We start from the raw sequence: 11798 nt of genomic DNA on the forward strand, positions 1-11798 counted from the left end.
TTGACACATCAGTTTACATTTTTATACAGTTTTAATACTATATACACATTTCCTGTATCTGTATGTATTCTATTAAAGAGACTGAGAAACAATTATATATCACTATAACATTGCAAAAACAACTAATCTAATTTTGGCATGGTGACCTATATATATATATATATATATATATATATATATATATATATATATATATATATATATATATATATGTTCATTTACATAATGAATTGGAAACCGTTATTTATTAGAACAGCAACAATATGACAATATTAGACAAAACGGGCGGCAGAGCAGAGAGAAACACGGCCACGTGTTAAAAGTTTTCACAAATCGAGCTCTACTTAAAACAAGGTTTTTGTATTCCAGCAGTCTGCGTGTTTATTGGTAGACGTCACATTAAACATCAAGAACATCATCATTTACCCGGTGTTTCTGTGCGTTCATCCTTAGACTGTTTTTTCTTCGGTCTCCCTCTGGTCTGATGGCAAGAGTCTAAAATGTCATCCATCTGTCCACTCGACATCATCAACCTTGCTGTGCCTGCGACCCGCACTGTACCAGTATGCGCTGGATAACCTCTGGCCGCTCTTTTTTTTTAAACGTGTTGAAGGATTGTGGGTAGTTTAGTTTTTCTTATTATTTTTCTTTTTAAAAATGAAGCTGAAATCACAAAGACAGGTGGCTTCTATTCAATAATCGCGTAACAATTTTAAAGTTAATGATAAGTTTGTTTTGTAGGATTTAACATTTTATAGCTAAAAATCTCTCGGGATGTTTACTTCCGGAACACCACATCCTCATAAAAGCCCGGGTCCGCACCTGCGCAGATTACAGATACAACGGGGGAAAATTACAAATAATCCAGCGACACATCATGTAAGATTTATTTATTTAATTTATTACATTATGACTGTTTCCTTCGTTAGAACATGTAATGCATATATGGTACAACACTGTTACTGTTATCCTGAAATTTTTATACAACATGTAATACAAAACTTCATAAAATATTTTAATATAGCTGACATTACTAATGATAATATTTATTAAAATTGACATTGACAGTTTTTAGTCATTAATGTATTTGTTATCCATGTTGTGTAGCCTATGTCATTTGTTGCATGCAATATTATTACATTAAAAACGTTTATACTATTTTTATGTATTTCTAAGGTGACATGGGTCGGTCATTAAATAAAACGTTGCTGTCAATGATTGAAGGACGTCAAACAAAGAGGAAGAAACTGAAGTTGATTAAATGGCTCCAGAAAAAAAAACTGCTTAAAGCAAAAATAAAGTGCAATATATGCCAACATACAATGAAGCTGACTCATAAACCCAACAAAGCAGACAACTATGTTTGGTAAGCATTATTATTATTATTTAAAGAAATGTTTTGACCAGAGCTTGCTTGCTTAAATTATCCTTTTTATAATTAATTATGTTCTTATTTTTCAATATACACTCTAAAAATATTCAGTTCTAATTTAGCACTAAAATTGGTTCTTGGCTCGTAATCATAGAGGAACCATTTTAAGTGCCATATAGCACCGATGAAGTACGTGTAGCACCGGTGTATAACCATATTGTGCTATGTAGAACCATATGTGGTGCTACAGTGGTGCTATGACCCCCGTATGGTTCTTCATAGGTGCTTCATAGGTGCTTTGTAGCACTAAAAATGGTTCCTCTATGATTACGAGCCAAGAACCACTTTTAGTGCTATTTAGCACCGTTTGTTTTTAGAGTGTATTATTAATTTAACATGTCTGTTGTGGTTTTAGGAAAATGTAAACAAATATGACACATGGTCTTACTCACTAGAATATTTTATTATGTTTAAAGGTCTTGTACACGGAAGAGACATAAGGGAAGATTCAAGTCAGTGAGGTCTGGATCACTTTTTGCCAAGTCAAAGTGCAATTTATTTTCCTGGATGAAATTCATATATCGGTATGTAAAAAAAAAGTTTTATAGTCTAATACTGAAAAATACATGTTATAGTCTTTTATGTTTAAAATTTTGAAAGTATTTGACCGGAAAAAGCCTACCAACAGCATATTTTTGTCACTTTTGTTAACCAAGCTTCTCTCAAGGCCTTCAGTTGAGGCAAATCGACATGATTGAAGATGGCATTGCCGGAAGCTCACGCACACTCAGCAGCATGGCCAAAAAGGTTCGAGCTATTTGTAAACATTCTATAAAGCTGTATGCCAGACGGAAGGGCCTAACAATAGGACACCCCAGGGAGTTCGTTATGATTGACGAAAGCAACTTTCGGCACAAACGAAAGGTAAATATTTATGTAATTTTTAGATGAATTACCTTACTTATTAACTTTGTGAAGTTGTGTTTTAGATTATATGCTCTCTGAAGCAAGTTGTTTAGGTAGCACAGTTTTCTAATCCTGGTCCTGGAGTACCCCAAACACTGTACATTTGGCAAATTTGCCATTTTGCAAAAAAGCTTTGCAATTTTAAATATTCTTGTATGCTTGTTTTTCTAGTATGGGCGTGGAAGGTTCGCAAAGACTTGGCATAGAAGAAAGTGGGTCTTTGGGATGCTGGGGGTTGCAACAGGAAATAGCAAGCCCATTCTAAAACTTGTTCATCGCAGGTCCCGAAATCACCTTATCCCACTTATTGTACGACATGTGCATCCTGGAAGTTCCATACTTAGTGATGAATGGCGTGCTTACAGAGGGGTACTAACTAATCTTGGCTATAATCACTTTCCTGTGAAGCATAATCAGTGTTTTGTAGATCCAATAACAGGCAGCCATACACAGAATCTAGAAAGAGCATGGTTAACTTTCAAAGGAAAAATATGGCGTCTTAGCGGAAATAGAACAGAGGACCTACTAAAACAACATCTAAAGCTGATAGAGTGGACTTACTGGCTTGGAAACCGGCACAGAAATGGTCCTCTTGGAAGACTGTTGAAGGACATACATCCAAAATATCACCTTTAAAACACAAAGCTGATCATTTCCAAAGGTGATTATTCAGTATTTGTCCAGCCTTACCTGACCATACTTGCTCACTCCCAGATATATATATAATTCTTACTTTAAATAAATCAAAACACTACAGTTGTGTTAATTAATTTCCAATTGTCTTTTTATTAATGTGTAATATGTATAAATTGTTATACCACTGTCATGTAATGTATGTGGTTCTTTGTAGAAACAAGTTTTTGTTCTTAATAATTATTTTGTATTTTTGTCCTGGCAAAGATTGCTAATGTTGACCAGATATGTAAGGTAATAAAGGTTCTTACCCTCTTTTATTACACTTTACAATAAAGTTTACCATTTCCATTAATAAATGCTTTGTTAATGATAAGTCATGTCAATAAAGGATCTACAAATGCTAGTATCACATCAGTTAATGTTAAATAGATTACACTTTACAATAAGGTTCACAATTTCCATTAATAAATGCTTTGTTAATGGTAAGTCATGTCAATAAAGGGTCTACAAATGCTAGTATCACATCAGTAAATGTTAAATAGATTACACTTTACAATAAGGTTCACAATTTCCATTAATAAATGCTTTGTTAATGGTAAGTCTTGTCAATAAAGGGTCTACAAATGCTAGTATTACATCAGTTAATGTTAAATAGATTACACTTTACAATAAGGTTCACAATTTCCCTTAATAAATGCTTTGTTAATGGTAAGTCATGTCAATAAAGGGTCTACAAATGCTAGTATTACATCAGTTAATACCAAATATATATATATTAGAAATATTTACCCTTAGTGTGTAAACTGCTAAGTAAACTAATGTAAATATGTACAGTAAGTTAACCTTAAAACATTAAGGCTGTTTACAGGCATTAGTTCAGGTTAACTAATGCATTCATGTTAACTAATTGTGAGGTTAACGTGACTAGATGCATAAATATATGTGTGAGTTAACGTTAACAAAGGTTAACTAATGCTGAACAGAGGTGTTGTTCATGGTGAGTTTATGCGAACTAATGCTTTAACTAATGTTAACTAATTGTGAGGTTAACGTGAATAGATGCATTAATATATGTGTGAGTTAACGTTAACAAAAATTAACTAATGGTGAACAGAGGTGATGTTCATGGTTAGCTAATGTTAACTAATGCATTAACTAATGTTAACTAATTGCGCTGTTAAAGATAATAGATGCATTAATATATGTGTGAGTTAACATTAACAAAAATTAACTAATGGTGAACAGAGGTGATGTTTATGGTTAGTTCATGTTAACTAATGTATTAACACATGTTAACTAATTATGTTGTTAATGTTAATAGATGCATTTATATATGTGTGAGTTAACGTTAACAAAGATTAACTAATGGTGAACAGAGATGTTGTTCATGGTTAGTTCATGTTATCTAATGCATTAACTAATGTTAACTAATTATGTTGTTAATGTTAATAGATGCATTTATATATGTGTGAGTTAACGTTAACAAAGATTAACTAATGGTGAACAGAGACGTTGTTCATGGTTAGTTCATGTTAACTAATGCATTAACTAATGTTAACTAATACAACCTTATTGTAAAGTGTTACCGAAAATTCTGTCATCATTTACTCATCCTCGTGTTGTTTTAAACCTGTATGAATTAGTTTTGTCTGAATAACACAAAAGATATTTTGAGGAATGATGGTAAACCCACAGCAGATAGTGACCATTGACTTCCATAGTAGGAATAAAAAAATGATGGAATTTAATAGGCACCAACAACTGTGTGCTAATTATCATTTTTCAAAATATTTTCTTCATCATTTATCAAAATACTTCCAAAATATTTTTTTCCTACTATGGAAGTCAATGGTAATGTATTTCATGATTTGCTTTACAAGCTTGCAGAGGTGATATGATGAAGACTTAAACATCCTTGACACAACTGAAGGCACAACTTAAAGAGAACGTTCAATGAAAATTCTGTCATCATTTACTCATCCTCGTGTTGTTTTAAACCTGTAAGCATTAGGTTTTTTTTTATTAACACAAAAGAAGATATTTTGAGGAATGATGGTAAACCCACAGCAGATAGTGACCATTGACTTCCATAGTAGGAATAAAAAAATGATGGAATTTAATAGGTACCATCAACTGTGTGCTAATTATCATTTTTCTAAATATTTTCTTCATCATTTATCAAAATACTTCCAAAATATTTTTTTCCTACTATGGAAGTCAATGGTAATGTATTTCATGTTTTTCTTTTAGAGGCTTGATGAAGACTTAAACATCCTTGACACACCTGAAGGCACAACTTAAAGAGATTATTCAAAGAAATTATGTAATCACTTACTCATCCTCGTGTTGTTTTAAACCTGAATGTATTAGTTTTTTCTGAATAACACAAAAGAAGATATTTTGAGGAATGATGGTAAACTCACAGCAGATAGTGACCATTGACTTCCATAGTAGGAATAAAAAAATGATGGAATTTAATAGGCACCAACAACTGTGTGCTAATTATCATTTTTTTTTAATTTCATCATTTATCACAATACTTCCAAAATATTTTTTTCCTACTATGGAAGTCAATGGTAATGCATTTCATTATTTGCTTTTAGAGGCTTGCAGAGGTGATATGATGAAGACTTAAACATCCTTGACAGAACTGAAGGCACAACTTAAAGAGAACGTTCAATGAAAATTCTGTCATCATTTACTCATCCTCGTGTTGTTTTAAACCTGTATGCATTAGGTTTTTTTATTAACACAAAAGAAGATATTTTGAGGAATGATGGTAAACCCACAGCAGATAGTGACCATTGACTTCCATAGTAGGAATAAAAAAAATGATGGAATTTAATAGGCACCAACAACTGTGTGCTAATTATCATTTTTCTAAATATTTTCTTCATCATGTATCAAAATACTTCCAAAATATTTTTTTCCTACTATGGAAGTCAATGGTAATGTATTTCATGTTTTTCTTTTAGGGGCTTGATGAAGACTTAAATATCCTTGACACAACTGAAGGCACAACTTAAAGAGAACGTTCAATGAAAATTCTGTCATCATTTACTCATCCTCGTGTTGTTTTAAACCTGTATGCATTAGGTTTTTTTATTAACACAAAAGAAGATATTTTGAGGAATGATGGTAAACCCACAGCAGATAGTGACCATTGACTTCCATAGTAGGAATAAAAAAATGATGGAATTTAATAGGCACCAACAACTGTGTGCTAATTATCATTTTTCAAAATATTTTCTTCATCATGTATCAAAATACTTCCAAAATTTTTTTTCCTACTATGGAAGTCAATGGTAATGTATTTCATGTTTTTCTTTTAGGGGCTTGATGAAGACTTAAATATCCTTGACACAACTGAAGGCACAACTTAAAGAGAACGTTCAATGAAAATTCTGTCATCATTTACTCATCCTCGTGTTGTTTTAAACCTGTAAGCATTAGGGTTTTTTTTATTAACACAAAAGAAGATATTTTGAGGAATGATGGTAAACCCACAGCAGATAGTGACCATTGACTTCCATAGTAGGAATAAAAAAATGATGGAATTTAATAGGTACCATCAACTGTGTGCTAATTATCATTTTTCTAAATATTTTCTTCATCATTTATCAAAATACTTCCAAAATATTTTTTTCCTACTATGGAAGTCAATGGTAATGTATTTCATGTTTTTCTTTTAGAGACTTGATGAAGACTTAAACATCCTTGACACAACTGAAGGCACAACTTAAAGAGATTATTCAAAGAAATTATGTAATCACTTACTCATCCTCGTGTTGTTTTAAACCTGAATGTATTAGTTTTTTCTGAATAACACAAAAGAAGATATTTTGAGGAATGATGGTAAACTCACAGCAGATAGTGACCATTGACTTCCATAGTAGGAATAAAAAAATGATGGAATTTAATAGGCACCAACAACTGTGTGCTAATTATCATTTTTTTTTAATTTCATCATTTATCACAATACTTCCAAAATATTTTTTTCCTACTATGGAAGTCAATGGTAATGCATTTCATTATTTGCTTTTAGAGGCTTGCAGAGGTGATATGATGAAGACTTAAACATCCTTGACAGAACTGAAGGCACAACTTAAAGAGAACGTTCAATGAAAATTCTGTCATCATTTACTCATCCTCGTGTTGTTTTAAACCTGTATGAATTAGTTTTGTCTGAATAACACAAAAGATATTTTGAGGAATGATGGTAAACCCACAGCAGATAGTGACCATTGACTTCCATAGTAGGAATAAAAAAATGATGGAATTTAATAGGCACCAACAACTGTGTGCTAATTATCATTTTTCAAAATATTTTCTTCATCATTTATCAAAATACTTCCAAAATATTTTTTTCCTACTATGGAAGTCAATGGTAATGTATTTCATGATTTGCTTTACAAGCTTGCAGAGGTGATATGATGAAGACTTAAACATCCTTGACACAACTGAAGGCACAACTTAAAGAGAACGTTCAATGAAAATTCTGTCATCATTTACTCATCCTCGTGTTGTTTTAAACCTGTATGAATTAGTTTTGTCTGAATAACACAAAAGATATTTTGAGGAATGATGGTAAACCCACAGCAGATAGTGACCATTGACTTCCATAGTAGGAATAAAAAAATGATGGAACTTAATAGGTACCATCAACTCTGTGCTAATTATCATTTTTCAAAATATTTTCTTCATCATTTATCAAAATACTTCCAAAATATTTTTTTTCCTACTATGGAAGTCAATGGTAATGTATTTCATGATTTGCTTTACAAGCTTGCAGAGGTGATATGATTAAGACTTAAACATCCTTGACACAACTGAAGGCACAACTTAAAGAGAACGTTCAATGAAAATTCTGTCATGATTTACTCATCCTCGTGTTGTTTTAAAACTGTATGCATTAGGTTTTTTTATTAACACAAAAGAAGATATTTTGAGGAATGATGGTAAACCCACAGCAGATAGTGACCATTGACTTCCATAGTAGGAATAAAAAAAATATGGAATTTAATAGGCACCAACAACTGTGTGCTAATTATCATTTTTCAAAATATTTTCTTCAACATTTATCAAAATACTTCCAAAATATTTTTTTTCCTACTATGGAAGTCAATGGTAATGTATTTCATGATTTGCTTTACAAGCTTGCAGAGGTGATATGATGAAGACTTAAACATCCTTGACACAACTGAAGGCACAACTTAAAGAGAACGTTCAATGAAAATTCTGTCATCATTTACTCATCCTCGTGTTGTTTTAAACCTGTATGAATTAGTTTTGTCTGAATAACACAAAAGATATTTTGAGGAATGATGGTAAACCCACAGCAGATAGTGACCATTGACTTCCATAGTAGGAATAAAAAATGATGGAATTTAATAGGCACCAACAACTGTGTGCTAATTATAATTTTTCAAAATATTTTCTTCATCATTTATCAAAATACTTCCAAAATATTTTTTTTCCTACTATGGAAGTCAATGGTAATGTATTTCATGATTTGCTTTACAAGCTTGAAGAGGTGATATGATGAAGACTTAAACATCCTTGACACAACTGAAGGCACAACTTAAAAAGAATGTTCAATGAAAATGTCATCATTTACTCATCCTCGTGTTGTTTTAAACCTGTATGAATTAGTTTTGTCTGAATAACACAAAATAAATTTTAAGGAATGATGGTAAACCCACAGCAGATAGTGACCATTGACTTCCATAGTAGGAATAAAAAAATGATGGAATTTAATAGGTACCATCAACTGTGTGCTAATTATCATTTTTCAAAATATTTTCTTCATTATTTATCAAAATACTTCCAAAATATTTTTTCCTACTATGGAAGTCAATGGTAATGTATTCCATGTTTTTCTTTTAGGGGCTTGATGAAGACTTAAATATCCTTGACACAACTGAAGGCACAACTTAAAGAGAACGTTCAATAAAAATTCTGTCATCATTTACTCATCCTCGTGTTGTTTTAAACCTGTAAGCATTAGGTTTTTTTTTTTTAACACAAAAGAAGATATTTTGAGGAATGATGGTAAACCCACAGCAGATAGTGACCATTGACTTCCATAGTAGGAATAAAAAAATGATGGAATTTAATAGATACCATCAACTGTGTGCTAATTATCATTTTTCAAAATATTTTCTTCATCATTTATCAAAGTACTTCCAAAATATTTTTTTCCTACTATGGAAGTCAATGGTAATGTATTTCATGTTTTTCTTTTAGAGGCTTGATGAAGACTTAAACATCCTTGACACAACTGAAGGCACAACTTAAAGAGATTATTCAAAGAAATTATGTAATCACTTACTCATCCTCGTGTTGTTTTAAACCTGTATGCATTAGTTTTTTCTGAATAACACAAAAGAAGATATTTTGAGGAATGATGGTAAACCCACAGCAGATAGTGACCATTGACTTCCATAGTAGGAATAAAAAAATGATGGAATTTAATAGGCACCAACAACTGTGTGCTAATTATCATTTTTTTTTAAAAATTCATCATTTATCAAAATACTTCCAAAATATTTTTTTCCTACTATGGAAGTCAATGGTAATGTATTTCATTATTTGCTTTTAGAGGCTTGCAGAGGTGATATGATGAAGACTTAAACATCCTTGACACAACTGAAGGCACAACTTAAAGAGAACGTTCAATGAAAATTCTGTCATGATTTACTCATCCTCGTGTTGTTTTAAAACTGTATGCATTAGGTTTTTTTATTAACACAAAATAAGATATTTTGAGGAATGATGGTAAACCCACAGCAGATAGTGACCATTGACTTCCATAGTAGGAATAAAAAAATGATGGAATTTAATAGGTACCATCAATTGTGTGCTAATTATCATTTTTCAAAATATTTTCTTCATCATTTATCAAAATACTTCCAAAATATTTTTTTCCTACTATGGAAGTCAATGGTAATGTATTTCATGATTTGCTTTACAAGCTTGCAGAGGTGATATGATGAAGACTTAAACATCCTTGACACAACTGAATGCACAACTTAAAAGAGATAGTTCAATGAAAATTCTGTCATCATTTAATCACCCTCGTGTTGTTTTAAACCTGTATGCATTAGTTTTTTTCTGATTAACACAAAATAAGATATTTTGAGGAATGATGGTAAACCCACAGCAGATAGTGACCATTTACTTCCATAGTAGGAATAAAAAATTATGGAATTTAATAGGCACCAACAACTGTGTGCTAATTATCATTTTTTGAAAAAAAATTCATCATTTATCAAAATACTTCCAAAATATTTTTTTCCTACTATGGAAGTCAATGGTAATGTATTTCATTATTTGCTTTTAGAGGCTTGCAGAGGTGATATGATGAAGACTTAAACATCCTTGACAGAACTGAAAGCACAACTTAAAGAGAACGTTCAATGAAAATTCTGTCATCATTTACTCATCCACGTGTTGTTTTAAACCTGTATGCATTAGGTTTTTTTATTAACACAAAAGAAGATATTTTGAGGAATGATGGTAAACCCACAGCAGATAGTGACCATTGACTTCCATAGTAGGAATAAAAAAATGATGGAATTTAATAGGTACCATCAACTGTGTGCTAATTATCATTTTTCTAAATATTTTCTTCATCATTTATCAAAATACTTCCAAAATATTTTTTTCCTACTATGGAAGTCAATGGTAATGTATTTCATGTTTTTCTTTTAGAGACTTGATGAAGACTTAAACATCCTTGACACAACTGAAGGCACAACTTAAAGAGATTATTCAAAGAAATTATGTAATCACTTACTCATCCTCGTGTTGTTTTAAACCTGAATGTATTAGTTTTTTCTGAATAACACAAAAGAAGATATTTTGAGGAATGATGGTAAACCCACAGCAGATAGTGACCATTGACTTCCATAGTAGGAATAAAAAAATGATGGAATTTAATAGGCACCAACAACTGTGTGCTAATTATCATTTTTTTTTTTTTTTCATCATTTATCACAATACTTCCAAAAAATTTTTTTCCTACTATGGAAGTCAATGGTAATGCATTTCATTATTTGCTTTTAGAGGCTTGCAGAGGTGATATGATGAAGACTTAAACATCCTTGACAGAACTGAAGGCACAACTTAAAGAGAACGTTCAATGAAAATTCTGTCATCATTTACTCATCCTCGTGTTGTTTTAAACCTGTATGAATTAGTTTTGTCTGAATAACACAAAAGATATTTTGAGGAATGATGGTAAACCCACAGCAGATAGTGACCATTGACTTCCATAGTAGGAATAAAAAAATGATGGAATTTAATAGGCACCAACAACTGTGTGCTAATTATCATTTTTCAAAATATTTTCTTCATCATTTATCAAAATACTTCCAAAATATTTTTTTTTCCTACTATGGAAGTCAATGGTAATGTATTTCATGATTTGCTTTACAAGCTTGCAGAGGTGATATGATGAAGACTTAAACATCCTTGACACAACTGAAGGCACAACTTAAAGAGAACCTTCAATGAAAATTCTGTCATCATTTACTCATCCTCGTGTTGTTTTAAACCTGTATGAATTAGTTTTGTCTGAATAACACAAAAGATATTTTGAGGAATGATGGTAAACCCACAGCAGATAGTGACCATTGACTTCCATAATAGGAATAAAAAAATGATGGAACTTAATAGGTACCATCAACTCTGTGCTAATTATCATTTTTCAAAATATTTTCTTCATCATTTATCAAAATACTTCCAAAATATTTTTTTCCTACTATGGAAGTCAATGGTAATGTATTTCATGTTTTTCTTTTAGGGGCTTGATGAAGACTTA

The 11798-nt window shown here is 31.4% G+C and overlaps 1 long non-coding RNA gene across 1 annotated transcript; it reads left to right on the top strand.

Annotated features, from left to right (window-relative positions):
- The first annotated feature begins 438 nt into the window (after positions 1-438).
- Positions 439-3377, top strand: LOC129435172 (uncharacterized). The gene is made up of 4 exons (XR_012370923.1): positions 439-1366; positions 1849-1956; positions 2089-2296; positions 2510-3377. It is a non-coding gene; the product is annotated as an uncharacterized lncRNA (long non-coding RNA).
- Positions 3378-11798: the final 8421 nt, after the last annotated feature.

Source organism: Misgurnus anguillicaudatus, chromosome 2 (assembly GCF_027580225.2).
Source record: "Misgurnus anguillicaudatus chromosome 2, ASM2758022v2, whole genome shotgun sequence".
Classification (NCBI taxonomy): domain Eukaryota; kingdom Metazoa; phylum Chordata; class Actinopteri; order Cypriniformes; family Cobitidae; genus Misgurnus; species Misgurnus anguillicaudatus.